Source organism: Apostichopus japonicus, chromosome 19, assembly GCF_037975245.1.
Source record: "Apostichopus japonicus isolate 1M-3 chromosome 19, ASM3797524v1, whole genome shotgun sequence".
Lineage (NCBI taxonomy): Eukaryota > Metazoa > Echinodermata > Holothuroidea > Aspidochirotida > Stichopodidae > Apostichopus > Apostichopus japonicus.
The window spans coordinates 235,302-252,576 of record NC_092579.1 but is presented as its reverse complement, the minus strand read 5'-3'; positions in this window follow the sequence as shown (position 1 = coordinate 252,576).

Below are 17,275 nucleotides of genomic sequence, written 5' to 3'. Positions count from 1 at the left end.
AAGTGCTCCCCCCCCTTTCAAATTCCTGGCTACGTCGCTGATCACAGTAGGGGTCTGTGATGTCCGTCCCTTCGAAAGGTTTACTTAGGTTATTATAATCTATGATAATAATCTATAATGTTATAATAAATAAGCTACTATAATCTTCTCGTTGATTTATCATTGAAACATCATGATACATTGGAATGTTTGCTTAGCTCTCAAAGTTCTCTGTAATTCATCAAATTGTATCTCTTTTGTAGAAATATCACTTCCCTTTGTGGATAAATGATTGACTAGATATAACAACATTTTCATATGAATTGCCCTTATGACGTCATTTCACTCTACTGTTGCCAGATGCATTTACAAAATATCACAAGATTTGAAAAATTCGTATCTTTGTGATACAAAATGCTATGAGGGTGTAGATTTCGCCGAAAGATTCAGAACGCTTTCAACAATTTTTGCTAAGCAATTAATGTGAACCATCAGATTATCATCTCAGGTGGTGCGGTACCGCACACTGCAGACTGTCAGGAAAGAGTTTTGAGTTGCTAAGCAATTAATGTGAACCATCAGATTATCATCTCAGGTGGTGCGGTACCGCACACTGCAGACTGTCAGGAAAGAGTTTTGAGTTTACGCGACGGAAGCAGATGCACCAACCATGTAGTCACAAGCAAACTATATGGTGGTCATGTGAATCCTCCCGAGTGTTCTCTCGTCTCAGGAAAAGTGCCAAAAAAACAAAAACAAAAAAAGCAGATATGTTATAAATCAGGATCTGGAGTTTGTGGTATCATGTTGAAGACGATAAATAGATGTACTTGTGGTGCACAAGTAGGTTAATTGAAGCATGTTTATACCCCTTTAGGCCTTCCAGAAGCAGTGTACGAAAATTGTTACTACTGAGTAAAGAGGTTTGTTTACAAGTGACGAAAAACTTCAGGCTCTCATAGCCGAACCATCTGCACGGGAAGATGCGGAACCTTGATGGTGCCAAGAAAGGCCAACTTGTCAGCTATCCAGTGAACTTTTATCTAGACTTAGAGATCACATTACTTTTATGATTTAGTATGCAAGTCAATGGGGCTTTAAATAGGCGTACGTTACCATATAGACCAAATTTTCCACTTTATGGCGAAGCAGGTTGCCTTCAGTCAGGCCATGTGCGGCCGGTTTTATATGCGTACATAATCTGAATAACTCCAATTGCGTTACGCCAACAATTTCTGTAATCGTGGTAAGTGTATCCCAAATAACATTGCAATGATAAAACTAAGATACCATTCTAAACTCTTCCCATTAAATGAAGGTTCGTTGAAGAGTGGTTGTAAGTTAATTTCATTCTCAACATTTACTCAGCCAAATTCTTCTTTCATATTAATATAACTACACGCAAAATGAAATCGGAAAACTTCTAAGTTTCGACAAGTTCTAATTCTTTGAATGAAACTGATTATGCATCCCGCATTTCAAAGAACAGGAAATATATCAATTTCAACTCAAAAACTCAATTTTCATTAAAGGGGTATTTCGGCGTCAGAATTTTAAAATATGACAGTCAGTTGACATACAAATAAAGGGCAAACGTTTTTTATTCTGTTTGATAGCTTGTACTACCATCAGTACACTGCAGAGATTAGTATATTACATCCCTCGATCATTGCCCAAGCAGAGTACCCAAAGAGTTTAGGATATTTGATGATGGAAATTGTGTACTTAATTCAATCTCTCAACCATGATCTTCTGGCGAGCCTGCAGTAGCGATATTGCCACACGTTGGAGTTAGCATGAGCTTGAAGGTTGGTAACTTGAAAAGAAGACACACCTTTTATGTACGTTGAGATAAAGAAAATTCATAAGTAGTTCATTAGAGACTGCAAACAGGTTGTTTTTATACAACATCTTTTATATCTTGCTTCCAAATATGCGGCACTGCACTGTATCTTAAATGTCTCCCTCTGTTTTGGATGTGCGCATACGAAGTAGGCTCGTCGTGCCCAAGAACTAAATTATATGCAGGAACTCATTATATTGACATCAGGAATGCATGCTTCGGTGTATACACATGCATACATAAACTATCCTACATAAGCGTCCACCAGACCTGAGTTCTTGTTAGAAATTAACAACACGGTAATATTTTTTTGCAACAATTGAGGAATGTTTTTAATACTTTGAATTATGTCTCCGGTAACCTGGGCTATAGGCCTACAGGGTTTCTAAATATTTAATATAAGCTGTAGTCTTCTACAAGCCGCTTTTGGTCCCTAAGTCTTTGGACGTATGCAGTATTCTTGAATTTAAAAGAAATATGAGATATGACACCATTTCATGTCCTTGGTTGGAATAGGGCTCTGTTGTATCTTTACATTATTCCCTGGTCACTCGCAAACAGGTAAGACGTTTACAATTATTCTATATAAGAATTGCCACACTGATTAAACTACATAGTGCTTTGTCCGGTCGCCTATACTCGGTGTATTCTCCGCGGATAGAATGCTCAGAAGAGAATATACACCGCATTCCGTGATCCCGTCTGTATGCAATTTCATAAGTTTATACTCTGTAACATTACTCATATACGATATTTCCTGAAACGATTTGCATTAGTGATAAAGGAAATAAATGCGCCGCGACCTAGACAATTCTTATTATGCCTTTCCTCACTTGCTTTCTGTTTCTCTCAGAATGTGATGAACACGCAGGATTTTCTATGGGCAATATCTCCCTTCTTTCACCATTCTGCAGTACTGTCTGGTGTATTGTGTAACCTCATTCACTTCATGAACTCATTTCCATCAAAATCATCTTGTTATCGACACCACCGCTAAATGCAAGACTAGGAGGTTCGTAGCTCCTCGGGTTTAATTGAAACTAACATTATAACAAGCTTAACATCCTGCAAATGAGCTTCTCCTTCCCCACCAAGACGTAATTTCAAATCCGATTTTCTATCTCAAGGTTGAGAGACATGACGTATTCATTTAATATGGAACACAAAATCGGGAGGTTTTATGAAGTGGAGGAGGAGGACGCAGAGGGTATACTCTATCTTCCTCACACAGGATTTTCTCAGCATTTTTTTCTTTACCCTGGAAAAGTCTGGAATAAAAAAATATGGTTTTAGGGACCACCCCCAGAAATTCCAAAGTGGGGATGGGGGTTGGGTGGGGTGGGGGCAACTGGCAAATTTAAGTAGTTAGGGGAGCACGAAAATTTGGACGAAAGGGAGAGTATTTCAGTTTGTTTTACCACAGCCGACTTAGGAGGTGTGTAATTGGGGGATTGGGGAGCATTCCAGGAAGAAATGCAATTTCATTAGAATGTATTTCAAATCCCATGTATGGTACTAGGGGTGAATCCCTCGGAAGGTGCACTGTAGCAATATAACCAAAATATTGGAAAGTGTTTCACTTTGTTTTTACCACAGCCTTAGGAAGGGGGTAACTGGGGTGAGCAAGTATCTGCCGCTACTGCCCGTCATAGTCTCTGCATGCATACACTGAAGGTAACTGAGGTTGATATCCTAGCATATATGTAAGACATTTTCTACCTCTCCAGGTCAAAAGTACATACTCAGTGCAATCAATGTGTATGTATATTGTATTATCACCGTGCTGATGCTCATTCACTGCATAAGGCAATAGCAGAGAGAAAGATGTAACGTTAGTTTAGTTGATAGTGTCTTTATTTTGCTGTATTTACATGTTTTATTCATAGACGAAAGTATATTTGAACAGAAAGGTTACATTGTGATCTAATTCGTAATACAACAAAGAACATTGACAACTAATCAAATATGCAAACTGTGTCACATTCAGGATAAATCAACAAGAAGATTATAAAAAGGAAAGTATACAGTAGTTTTGAAGAAAATCTGTCGCAATGACATCACAGACAACCTGGTGTGATCCACTCCCTGGAAGAATCGATGATGTAACCATTTAATATAGGTTCCATGAATCAACCGTATCTCGAGTTGCATAGGAACACGATGTTGAGTCCCTGGAAGAATCGATGATGTAACCATGTAATATAGGTTCCATGAATCAACCGTATCTCGGGTTATATAGGAACACGATGTTGAGTTGGGTGTTTCAACTAACTGTGGAATATTGTCTCTTTGCGATATGTGTTACACTATCCACCGGAATATGCGTTTTGTATACACCACATCCCGTCCACAACCATATCACCGAACAAGTAAATGATTTGATGAAACATAATGATTGAAACACTTACACGGTAAAATCCTGAAGACGTCATTGAGTCTGGTTTCCCCTTATGCACCGTAAAACAAAATCTATAGAGATCTGTAAAAATTGTTGGCTAAGTAAAAAAAAAAAAATCTTTTTATACTTACCAGGATGATAGAGTACGGTGGTTGATCCCTACCCGATTACTGGTATAACCGAACAGAGGGTAGTCGAACGTCAATAAAGGGAGGCGGAGGGGTCCACCCTAGGGCACTAGTTGTCACGTAGCACGAACACCTCAATAATACTCTACACAGGTCGTATATTGTACATTTTTTTATCTTCTAAACATAGTGTAAGTATGGAAATATTATGTGATATTATACTGTTATATGCAGCCCGTATATGGCATTCAAATTTGTATTTTCCTAGAGTATACATGTTTCTCAAACGTCATGCAGCCTTCTAAAAGTCTACAATCCGTTTTGCTTGGTTCAAATCCATATATTTCTCCATTCCAATTTTCGTTTTGTTTTAAATTCATGTTATTTCCTTTCGACTAAGACCTTCAAATGCAATTACTCACTAAACAGACGGGCAGCTGCTGCATACGGAGTCCTTGAGTTGAGCTGAAACAAACTAAAATATGGAAAAGTTAGGCCTACTCGAGCCTGCATAACTATCTCACACCTGCAGTTATCACATGTACGTGCATCATCCATTAACGTAAAGTGCTTCTTCATGAAAACTTACCAAGGAAAAACATCTTTGCAAGATTATATTTGAGCTCCTATCTAATACTTGACTTAGTTAAGGATTTCTTTAAATTTCTTCCTGTTGAAGTATCTGACGATAGACATTGGTCTTTGCATCTTTGATTATTAGTGATAATTAACATTATGACGGAATTGTTAACGAGAATCTCTACAACATAACACGCTTCAGTGAGAGTGTTTCATTACGTATTGTAATATAGACTAAAACGGCTGTGCACACGATATGCTGGCCGGGCCGGGCGAATTTCTTTTTCCTGAACCTTTCGGGCAGTGTACGTGGAGTTAAGCCAATCAGAGCGAGGTTGTGTTGATGACGTACTACGTGCTTACCAAAGGTTGAAGTGGGGAAATCACATTCGATAAGTCAACATAATTGTTGTACTACAGCAGATAGAGTATTGAGATATGTAGGCCTTGCAATAATGACATTATACTGAATCATTGTGCACAACTTACGTGACGTTTACATCGGTTTCTTTGTTGAAAACGGCGATGTATGATCGCTGTCTGATGTACAAATTTACAATGTCTTCAGATGGACATGACACTGTACTCAGTACTGTAGTACTGGTACAGTAGTTTGTAACGTACTTACAGTTTGCATACATGTACACAGCAATATTTGTACATATATATATATATATATATATATATATATATATATATATATATATATATATATATATATATATATATATATATATATATATAAGATGACCATGCACTAAAACCATGACGTAACTTATAATATCGATTTTCAATTCATAATATAATACTTGGACATGACTACTTGGACATGAGAAAAAGTGGGGGGAAAATCCACACAGGGGTTCGAACTTGCGCTCTTTCGTTTTCCACCTAATGTTATTGAAGCGACGCATTAACCCGACTGACCATCTTTACTGAGTAGTACGTCATCAACACAGCCTCGCTCTGATTGGCTAAACTCCACGTACACTGCCCGAAAGGTTCAGGAAAAAAATTCGCGGCCGGAACTGAGCGCACTTACATGTTGTTAATACAAGGAGGTGGCGTGCACAGGACTTTAAGATGGGGGGGGGGAGGGGGGGGGGCTGGTTACAATTCAAATTTGCCCTATTAATTTTATTAGGGGTTGAAGCTATATGTATGAGGTCTAGAGATGAGTGGATGGTTATAAAGAAATGGTGCTGGCCATGGGGTCATTGAACAAGACTCCCATGTAAGTGGTCAGAAAAGAACTTAAATTTATACTACGTCAAATTGTGCATTCTTTGGCATAGGCCTATGTAGAATTAAATTTAGGTCCGAGTTGCTCTCAACGCATTGTGCTAATACATATGTGTGTGAGGTTGATAAAATGGGGAGGGGTGTACATCAGTAGTAGTATTCTAATTCCGACTGAGTGCAAAACACCTTGTACTCCACTATACCCTCGACATGCGCTCCTTCGAAACTTATCATTTATGTAAAAGTAACTGGGAGAGGAGAATGATAACCCCGGCTCCATGGTGACGGGACCTGCTATATACTAAAAGGAAGATATGCCTTCACACTACAGACTGTTATTTGGCGTATATAGTACATTCATGATTCTAATTCACTCTACAAAAATAAAAGGGAAATTCACACTATACATAGACTGACAGTACATGACAGAATGAGTTTGTCGAATTGACGTTACAATAGGGAGCTGCGTCTAGTGCTTTCTTTAATTTCTGTTTCCTTGCAGAGTGGCAACATAATTGTTGCATTTCGCATAGCCTAATGACATTAATGTTCCATTAAGCATCTATGCAAGATCATTATAAATGTGCAACAGTTAACGTTTATTTTGGTTACCATTGATACAGCGTCCATTAGTAAGACCGCTTTATTCGCATAATGTTCTTATAATCATCACTGGTGTCCTCTGCTCGTTTAAGTTGAGAAGAATCCTTGATATCAAAGGTCCGCTTCTCTTTTATGCTAAACGTATATTCTCCGACTGCATGTAATGAACTATCTCATACAACGATGTCTCAGGCTGCACGGTCTAGTCTACTTCATGTTATTATACGGTACTCGTTACCTAAATGACACGACATTCAAACTATATTAAACTCGCTCACGCTTGCTTGAATCACGTAGGATTATGTTTACCGAGGGATTTAGCAAACGCTAGCTACTTCAAAATTGTTTTGAGAAACAGATGCACCAAATATAAGGACTATGTAAGGATCATTTGAGGTAGATTTGCCAATTTGGCGCTTTCAACGCCAAAACAATGACAAATATGGCGTTTTTAAATGTTATCGACCGGAAAAACGAAACGTTCAGCCTAACAGCATCATGGCGTCTTTTAATGGCCTTTAGAAATACCGCTGTAGAAGAACTCTATGAAAGTCTGAGTCCGGCTGTATCATATGAAATTATTGAAATCCACGTTCTTTGGGGGAGTTAAACATTTGCAGCTGCAACAACCAATTTGGGCGTTTTTTTCACAGAAACCTGGCAACCCTGTACAGTGTACCCCTTGTTTAATCAGCTCCTTACAAGCATGCGCCCCAGCCCCCCCCCCCCACCCGCCTCTTACGCCTATGTTTACAAGTACACAAAAAAATCAGTAGATAGACAGAAGACAGTTGTGCTCTAAACTAGTTTTCCTGCGTCGCTTTACAAACTAATGAAGGACAACAGGTGTAGTCAATTGTATATATGATGCAATCGGACTTTTAAATAAGGGTCTGGTTTAAGCATTTTTCATTTGAATTTCTCCGTGACGTAAGTTCAAGCACACTTTCATGTAGCAGGTGTTTGCACACCACCTTGCATATTGGGAATGAAACTGTTACTGACACTTTTTTAAACCATTGAAATAGTAACTGGTGTGAATCTGCCATGTACTTAACCAATGAAGGTTACTTCAAGCACTTCATGTATTTGTTCTCATGCATATATAAACATTTTACCCCCTCCTAAATGCAACAAATGCAGCTATGCACCGTAGACAGATGTTGTAGGTGTGATTAATGACAATCATCAAAATGCATGTACTCATGCGAGTACAAGGTCTCGAGTACGGACTGCAGTACTACAGGTCCACCTTATTATAATCACTGAATCAAAGACCTCGCATTATTATATCTTCTATAACCATCAGCTAGAGATGCCCTCTCGTCAAATCTCCGCGAAATCATTCATTACGTACCAGAACATAACGAGCGCGACCCCTTAACCAAAACTCGAATCTACGAAGTGTCGACCAATCAAAACAGTCTCGTTGAAGTCCTGAGCAAACTTATCAACTGTACAAACTATCACAGAGCTCCACGGACCTGATATCTGAATGATGATGGAAACATGAATATTTTACAAACTATTCATAAATGTTACTTATCTGTATGCCAGAAACATAGCAATAAGTAGCATAGTGATACATTTCAGCATAGCATTACGAAAGACTAAAGATATAAAATCATTTAAATAAAATAGGTTACAGGTTTTCATCAGCTGTACATTTTGCAACAAACTAAGACAGGGTATGTTCTGTTCAAGTGCGTTTTATGGGACAAGACGTAGGCTAGGAAAAAGTCTTGACCGAAGGATTACGATGTTGCTATCAGACATAACAAATCTCGACAATTTAGTGTAAGTTACCTGTCAAAACTTTGTGTCTCTCTCTCTTACATATGTTAAATACATGGCTGGAATGTTCCATTGTCTCTCTCTCTTACATATTTTAAATACATGGCTGGAATGTTCCATTGTCATTCATCTCTTACATATCTTAAATACATGGCTGGAATGTTCCATTGTCATTCATCTCTTACATATCTTAAATACATGGCTGGAATGTTCCATTGTCATTCATCTCTTACATATCTTAAATACATGGCTGGAATGTTCCATTGTCATTCATCTCTTACATATCTTAAATACATGGCTGGAATGTTCCATTGTCATTCATCTCTTACATATCTTAAATACATGGCTGGAATGCTCCGTTGTCATTCATCTCTTATACATATTAAATACATGGCTGGAATGTTCCATTGTCATTCATCTCTTACATATCTTAAATACATGGCTGGAATGCTCCATTGTCGTTCATCTCTAACACATATTAAATTGATGGCTGGAATGCTCTGTTGTATAGTTTCACCTCTTACACCTCTAAAATGCATGGCTGGAATGTTCCATTGTCATTCATCTCTTACACATATTAAATACATGGCTGGAATGCTCCATTGTCATTCATCTCTTACATATCTTAAATACATGGCTGGAATGCTCCATTGTCATTCATCTGTAACACATATTATATGCATGGCTGGGATGCTCCGTTGTATAAAGTATCACCTCTTACACGTCTTAAATGCATGACTGGAATGCTCCGTTTTCATTACCTCAAACACATATTAAATGCATGGAGGGAATGCTCCGTTGTCTTTCATCTCTAACACATATTACATGCATGGCTGGAATGCTCCGTTGTCTTTCATCTCTTACATATCTTAAATACATGGCTTGAATGCCCCGTTGTCATTCATCTCTTATACATATTAAATAAATGACTGGAATGCTCCAGTGTCATTCATCTCTAACACGTATTAAATTGATGGCTGGAATGCTTTGTTGTATAGTTTCACCTCTTACACCTCTAAAATGCATGGCTGGAATGTTCCATTGTCATTCATCTCTAACACATATCAAATGCATGGATGGATTGCTTTGTCTCTAACACATATTTAATGCATGGCTGGAATACATGGCTGGAATGCTCCGTTGTCGTTCATCTCTAACACATATTAAATTGATGGCTGGAATGCTCCATTGTCATTCATCTGTAACACATATTAAATGCATGGCTGGGATGCTCCGTTGTCATTCATCTGTAACACATATTAAATGCATGGCTGGAATGCTCCGTTGTCATTCATCTCTTACATATCTTAAATACATGGCTGGAATGCTCCATTGTCATTCATCTGTAACACATATTAAATGCATGGCTGGAATGCTCCGTTGTCATTCATCTCTTACATTTCTTAAATTTCATGGCTGGAATGCTCCATTGTCATTCATCTGTAACACATATTAAATGCATGGCTGGAATGCTCCGTTGTCATTCATCTCTTACATATCTTAAATACATGGCTGGAATGCTCCATTGTCATTCATCTCTTACATATCTTAAATACATGGCTGGAATGCTCTATTGTCATTCATCTCTTAAACATATTAAATACATGGCTGGAATGCTCCATTGTCATTCATCTGTAACACATATTAAATACATGGCTGGAATGCTCCGTTGTCATTCATCTCTTACATATCTTAAATACATGGCTGGAATGCTCCATTGTCATTCATCTCTTACATATCTTAAATACATGGCTGGAATGCTCTATTGTCATTCATCTCTTAAACATATTAAATACATGGCTGGGATGCTCCGTTGTCATTCATCTGTAACACATATTAAATGCATGGCTGGAATGCTCCGTTGTATAAAGTATCACCTCTTACACGTCTTAAATGCATGGCTGGAATGCTCCGTTGTCATTCATCTCTAACACATATTACATGCATGGCTGGAATGTTCCATTGTCATTCATCTCTTACATATCTTAAATACATGGCTGGAATGTTCCATTGTCTTTCATCTCTTACATATCTTAAATACATGGCTGGAATGCTCTGTTGTATAGTTTCACCTCTTACACTGCATGGCTGGAATGTTCCATTGTCATTCATCTGTAACACATATCAAATGCATGGATGGATTGCTCCGTTGTCTTTCATCTCTTACATATCTTAAATACATGGCTGGAATGCTTCATTGTCATTCATCTGTAACACATATTAAATGCATGGCTGGAATGCTCCATTGTCATTCATCTCTTAAACATATTAAATACATGGCTGGAATGGTCCATTGTCATTCATCTGTAACACTTATTAAATGCATGGCTGGAATACTCCGTTGTATGAAGTATCACCTCTTACACGTCTTAAATGCATGGCTGGAATGCTCCGTTGTCATTACCTCTAACACAAATATTAAATGCATGGCTGGAATGCTCCATTGTCATTCATCTCTAACACGTATTAAATGCATGGCTGGAATGCTTTGTTGTATAGTTTCACCCCTTACACCTCTAAAATGCTTGGCTGGAATGTTCCATTGTCGTTCATCTCTAACACATTTCAAATGCATGGATGGATTGCTTTGTTGTCATTCATCTCTTACACATATTAAATACATGGCTGGAATGCTCCGTTGTCATTCATCTCTTATACATATTAAATGCATGGCTGGAATACTCCATTGTCATTCATCTGTAACACATACTAAATACATGGCTGGAATGCTCCATTGTCATTCATCTGTAACACATATTAAATGCATGGCTGGAATACTCCATTGTCATTCATCTGTAACACATATTAAATGCTTGGCTGGAATGTTCCATTGTCATTCATCTCTAACACATATCAAATGCATGGATGGATTGCTTTGTTGTCATTCATCTCTTATACATATTAAATACATGGCTGGAATGATCCATTGTCATTCATCTCTTATACATATTAAATGCATGGCTGGAATACTCCATTGTCATTCATCTGTAACACATATTAAATACATGGCTGGAATGCTTCATTGTCATTCATCTGTATCACATATTAAATGCATGGCTGGAATGCTCCATTGTCATTCATCTCTTATACATACTAAATGCATGGCTGGAATGCTCCGTTGTCATTCATCTCTTATACATACTAAATGCATGGCTGGGATGCTCCGTTGTCATTCATCTGTAACACATATTAAATGCATGGCTGGAATGCTCCATTGTCATTCATCTCTTATACATACTAAATGCATGGCTGGAATGCTCCGTTGTCATTCATCTCTTATACATACTAAATGCATGGCTGGGATGCTCCGTTGTCATTCATCTGTAACACATATTAAATGCATGGCTGGAATGCTCCGTTGTATATAGTATCACCTCTTACACGTCTTAAATGCATGGCTAGAATGTTCCATTAAGTCTTCAAATCGTACATGCTAAATTGTTACTGCTCTTGAATTATAAATATAATCGACATCATTGAATGCATGCAAACCAGGCGCGTAGCCAAGGGGGGGGGGGGGCGAAGGGGTCCCCCCTTGAGCATATTTTTTAAAAATATTTTTTAAATGTTTTTATGATATCGCTAGTATTTTCAAAAGAGAAAATGCTAAGATGCAAGGCCTGGGAAGTGCCATTTCCAGCGACCTGGGAGGCATTTTCAGCCAAAATTTTCTTGTACGCTTCGCGCCAACATGGTGGCGCTACGCTTAGATAGTTTGCAGAGCCGTGGCTCTGATAGGTTGCAATGCCGAATCTACAGTTTCGCCCCTCCCTTGGCAAATTCCTGGCTACGCGCCTGATGCAAACAACAGAGCAGCCTGCATTTAACACCGTTGGTTCAAATTTGTTAAGAAATATATATAAGAAATATCTATGACTTTGTTTTAGATTATTGTTAATGGTGGAAGCAGTCTCGTTGAGGTATTCCATTAAGTCTATATCAAAATCCTTATTTAATCCCATACCATCCCTTACCATCACTGAATGTTAACTTGGAGAACTCGTTTACGTAGCAGAGTTGTTCTTCACCATTCACTGTGATATATTAGAATTTGATAAATTAATTTATGAGTGGGTTTATATTTCCTGTTTAAATCATGATAAAGTCTTTACCAATATGGCGGTTATTTATTTAATCGACAAAGCCGCAAATGTCTTTTACAATAAACACTTTGGGATTGGACTTTTCAAAGGCATTTGATACCGTAAATCATGACATCCTCTTAATAAAACGTTCTCATTATGGTATTAGAGGGACTGCTTTAATTTGGTTTTCTAGCTACCCGAGAAATAGACAACAGTTTGTTACTTTTAAGTCTAGCTCTTCCACCATGAATTCAATTACATGTGGAGTTCCCCAAGGGTCTGTTCTTGGTCCTCTACTTTTCCTCATTGATATTAATGATATTCAGGCAACTTCAACAATTCTTTCTTTCATAGTATTTGCCGATGACACAAATATTTTCTTCAGTCATAAGAATTTACAACATGGCTCAGCGATTGTCAACCACGAACTAAAAAAAAATATCTCTTTGGTTTCGGGCTAATAAATTTATCTTTAAACATTGATAAAACAAACTTTATGATTTTTCGTCCTTACCAAAAAGCGGTCTGTGATATAAATATAAAGATTGATAATCAGCTGGTTTGTAATGTTAGCACTACTAAATTCCTTGGTGTGATAATATGAATTGGAAGCCACATATTCATAAAGTTCAAATTTATGTTGCTAGAATTGTAGGTGTCATCAGTGGCGTCACCAGACTTTTCAGTCTGGGGGGGGGGGCACAGGGGGGCACCAACATTTGATGGGGGGCACTTAGGTGGATACGGATCGCCGTCCTGGGGGAGGGGTCTAAGGGGAGGGGGTGCCCCTCCAGGCGCGGCAGAACGGGAAAATTATTGGGGGGGGGGGCTAATGTGTGGAGACTATCTAAGCGGAGCGCCACCATCGCCGGGTTGGCGCGGAGCGTAGAAGAAATTTTGGGGTTTTTCAAACCCCCAGATGGCCGGAAACGGCACTTCCCGAGTGTTTTATGCTGCGAATACCTAGCCCTAAAATATGGGTCTCAAGCCTGCAATTTCTCAGATTGCACGTAAAAGTCTGTAAAAACATTGTAATTTGTATATTCGATGGTGTTTTAAGAGAGTAGCTATTACTCGTAGTGTACTCGCAAAGACGTTTTTGAGTGTAGTAAGGGGATGTTGGAGAACTGGCTGAAATGAAGCAAGTCATTGGCCGAAGACGAAATTGTGTTGCGCCTACCGGTACTCACACTCACTGCTTCCACTTTTCGCGGGGCGTGAAGACGCGGTTGGGGTAACAATGTGATCTATAGCCAGGGGACGGACCGAGGGTCCCCCCAGCATTTACTAAAATTATTACACCTATATAGTATACGTGTGCATCGGACAGATCGACAAGTATGCATTGAAAAATGGGCAGATGCACGTTTCGGAGCCTTGGTAAATATTGGGGAGGCTTATCATACATTTGCCCCCTCAACTTTTTCATTGGGGGCTGAGCCCCCAAGCCCCCGGTTCCGCCGCCACTGCCCCCTCCCCTTTGGAAAATTTTCGCATACGGAGGATGGGCTAGATGCAAAATGCTGCCACATTTGATGCTAAATTCGATCTGAAGATATCTCCAGAAATTGCTACTTTTGAGGTATAATGCATGATTTTAACAAGGGGCAGAATTTTGCAGAGGATATGAACCACATGCTGTCGATACCCTATATCAATAGAACCTACATTTGTTGAATTAATGTGTGCATGACCCCCGACTCCTTTCTTATCTTTCTCGTTTTCGCCCATTATCTGTTAAGATGTAACAGGTTCCAGCATCGTTATTGGCTCCTATCAGGGATCTCACCATGCAATCCAAAGTTCGATCACACATCGAGTATGGCTCAGTATGCAGGTGTGAACATTCGCCATTTGTTCCTACAAGCATCTAACCTCAAATGACCTCTGCATCCCCTACACAACAGGGTTAATATATGGGTCCACAAATATAGGCAAGTATGGTGCCTGCGGACCCTCACATTCTCACATTTCGTCAGCTCCTAACCTGTCAACCTCAGACCAAGGCAACATATTGCACTACCCTCCCTTCTCACAGTCATGTAGCTCGCCAAGCGGACGTGTATATCCGCTGGTATGGCGTGAGCACTGACACATTCAATGTAAATATCGACACCTGTTGTGATGGCGCAGGTCACGACTTCGATACCCGACGTTCAAGGATAAACTTTTTCATTTTTTTTCGCAGCTCATTTGAAGAAAATACGAATTACTGTGCTTCTTTGTCCTTATGAAAAACCAACTCAGATGATGGGAGTTGAATGTAACAAAATATATATATAATTTTTTACCAACCCAAATCTCAGATTGGGGGGGGGGGGCACTCGGGGGGCACTGGGTTTTCCGGGGGGGCACGTGCCCCCCTGGCCCCCCTTGGCGACGCCACTGGGTGTCATGTATAAAATTAAATCATTTATTCCAAATAATATTCTACTCTCTATTTTTAAAACCTTAATAATTCCCTTATCTTCATTATTGTGCTATATCCTGCAGGCAAACTCCTTCCCCAATAAAATAAACTCCCTCTTTTTCCTACAAAAAAGAGCTGTAAGAATAATTTGTAATGCATCTTATCGTGATCATACCTCCCATTTATTTAGTGAGCTTAAGTTACTGACAATTTTGGACATGTATCATTATCAGTTGGGTATTTTTATGTTCAAGTGGCGGGAATGCTTGCTTCCAACAAAGTTTTCATTTTTTCTCACTCCTGCTAATACAATTCAAGACCACAATACCAGACAACAGTCAAATCTATTTCGTGAACATACCTATTCTGCAACTTCACAACTAACTGTTAGATACACTGGTCTTAGGTTTTGGAATACCCCTAGATACCCAGGTCAATAGTTCAAAATCACGATTACATTTTAAAAAAAGCAACTGAAAGGGTCTTTATTAAATAAGCACGTGTAAAGTTTCTAGTTTCTTTTCCTTTGTTTAGGTGTTTTTCGGTGGGGTGGTGGGGGGGGGGGGGGGCTGTGTGTGTTTTTTGTTGATGGCCTGGCCTCGATAAGCTCTGCTTCTGCCAGGTCTCCCCCACTTCACATCATTTGTATATATCAATTGTTTGATTCCTATGGAATGTATTTGTATTGTATATTCAAATGTTATATGTTCACTTTGTTTATGTTATGGTGAAGTGGAAATAAATAGTTTTTTTTTCAATTTCAATTCAATAACAATTGCAAATTTACTGCTGAAAAATAAATCTATAGGTAAATGAACAACGGAAAGCTGGCAGCATGGTAAATTGTGTAAAAGTAAGAAGGCCTGACGGTCATTTTTAGCCTCTGAAGAAGATCGTGCTAGGATCGAATCGTCAGGCCTACTTACTTTTACACATTCTATTACACAGGCTAGTGGATAAGCAGTTTGCTAACAGTTCTATTTTATTTTGAGCATGGTAAATTATTAACAACGGATAAGTTCAAGAAATCTTTTGGCTGGAACGGGATTGAACCAGTCACCTATATTAAGCCAACCTGTGCTCTACCAACTGAGCTGTTCAGGCCATAATTGGCGGCGATCTCTACAAAGCAATTTCTTTGCTATGGGCGTCAGCAAGCAGCCACAGTGTCTGGCGTAATGTGCAGTGTTGACGTCTCGAGACCAGATTTTGATGGGCTCGATGTCGGTATCGAGAGGTGATGAACGCCGCTTAGGACATGACATCGGACATATGGTCTGATTTAGTCTGGTCCGGTCTTCAGGCGGATGATAAAATATACTGCTACATCGACCACACACTGCTCGACTGAAGCCGTATCTCGTCATCATTCTTTCAGTGTTCAACAGTGAGAAAGTGTGTTACTAGTTAATAATCTGATAATAGCCCAACGTTTTACTGCTCTTGACACCAGAGGATGCCAGTGTGTTGTGTTAATGAGTAAAAGTGAGCACACAAACACATCTGATTGGCTCACTACATACAATCAATTATGGAAGTCTCAGTCTCGGACCTTCATATCTCGGTCTCGAGTCTTCCGATTTCGGTCTTGGCCACGGACGATCAGATCTCGGTCTTGGACTTTCAGGTCTCGGTTATGATTCCTTCGGTCTCCATCTTGCTCTCGAACCTCCAGGTCTCTGTATTGAACTCACTGCTTCAGGTCTCTGTCTCAAGTCTCCAAACCTCGGTATTGGTCGGCTAAAAACCCGGTATCGGTCGGTTAAAATCCCGGTATCGGTCGGCTAAAATCCCGGTATCGGGCGGCTAAAATCCCGGTATCGGTCGGCTAAAATCCCGGTATCGGTCGGCTAAATCCCGGTCTCGGTCTTGGTCTCGGACCTCATATCTTGGTCTCGCGTCTCCATGATCTCGGTCTTGGCTTCCGTCGGACCCTCATATATTCGTCTTGGACCTCCCGGGTCTCGGTAACGAGCCTCCCGGTCTCCGTCTTGCACTCAAACCTTCCGGTCTCTGTAGGCTCGGTCCTCGGTCGGCGAACTTCCAGGTATCGAGCCCACCGGTCTTGGACCTCCATGTGTCGGTCTCGCCTGCCAGGTCTCGACTAAAACCCTGTTACCGTGTGAAGACGAACAAACACAGTTTCATTCCATTCAACAGAAAAAGCAGCAGTAACTTTATGTGAACTTGTAAAACGTTTGCAAAATATTAGCA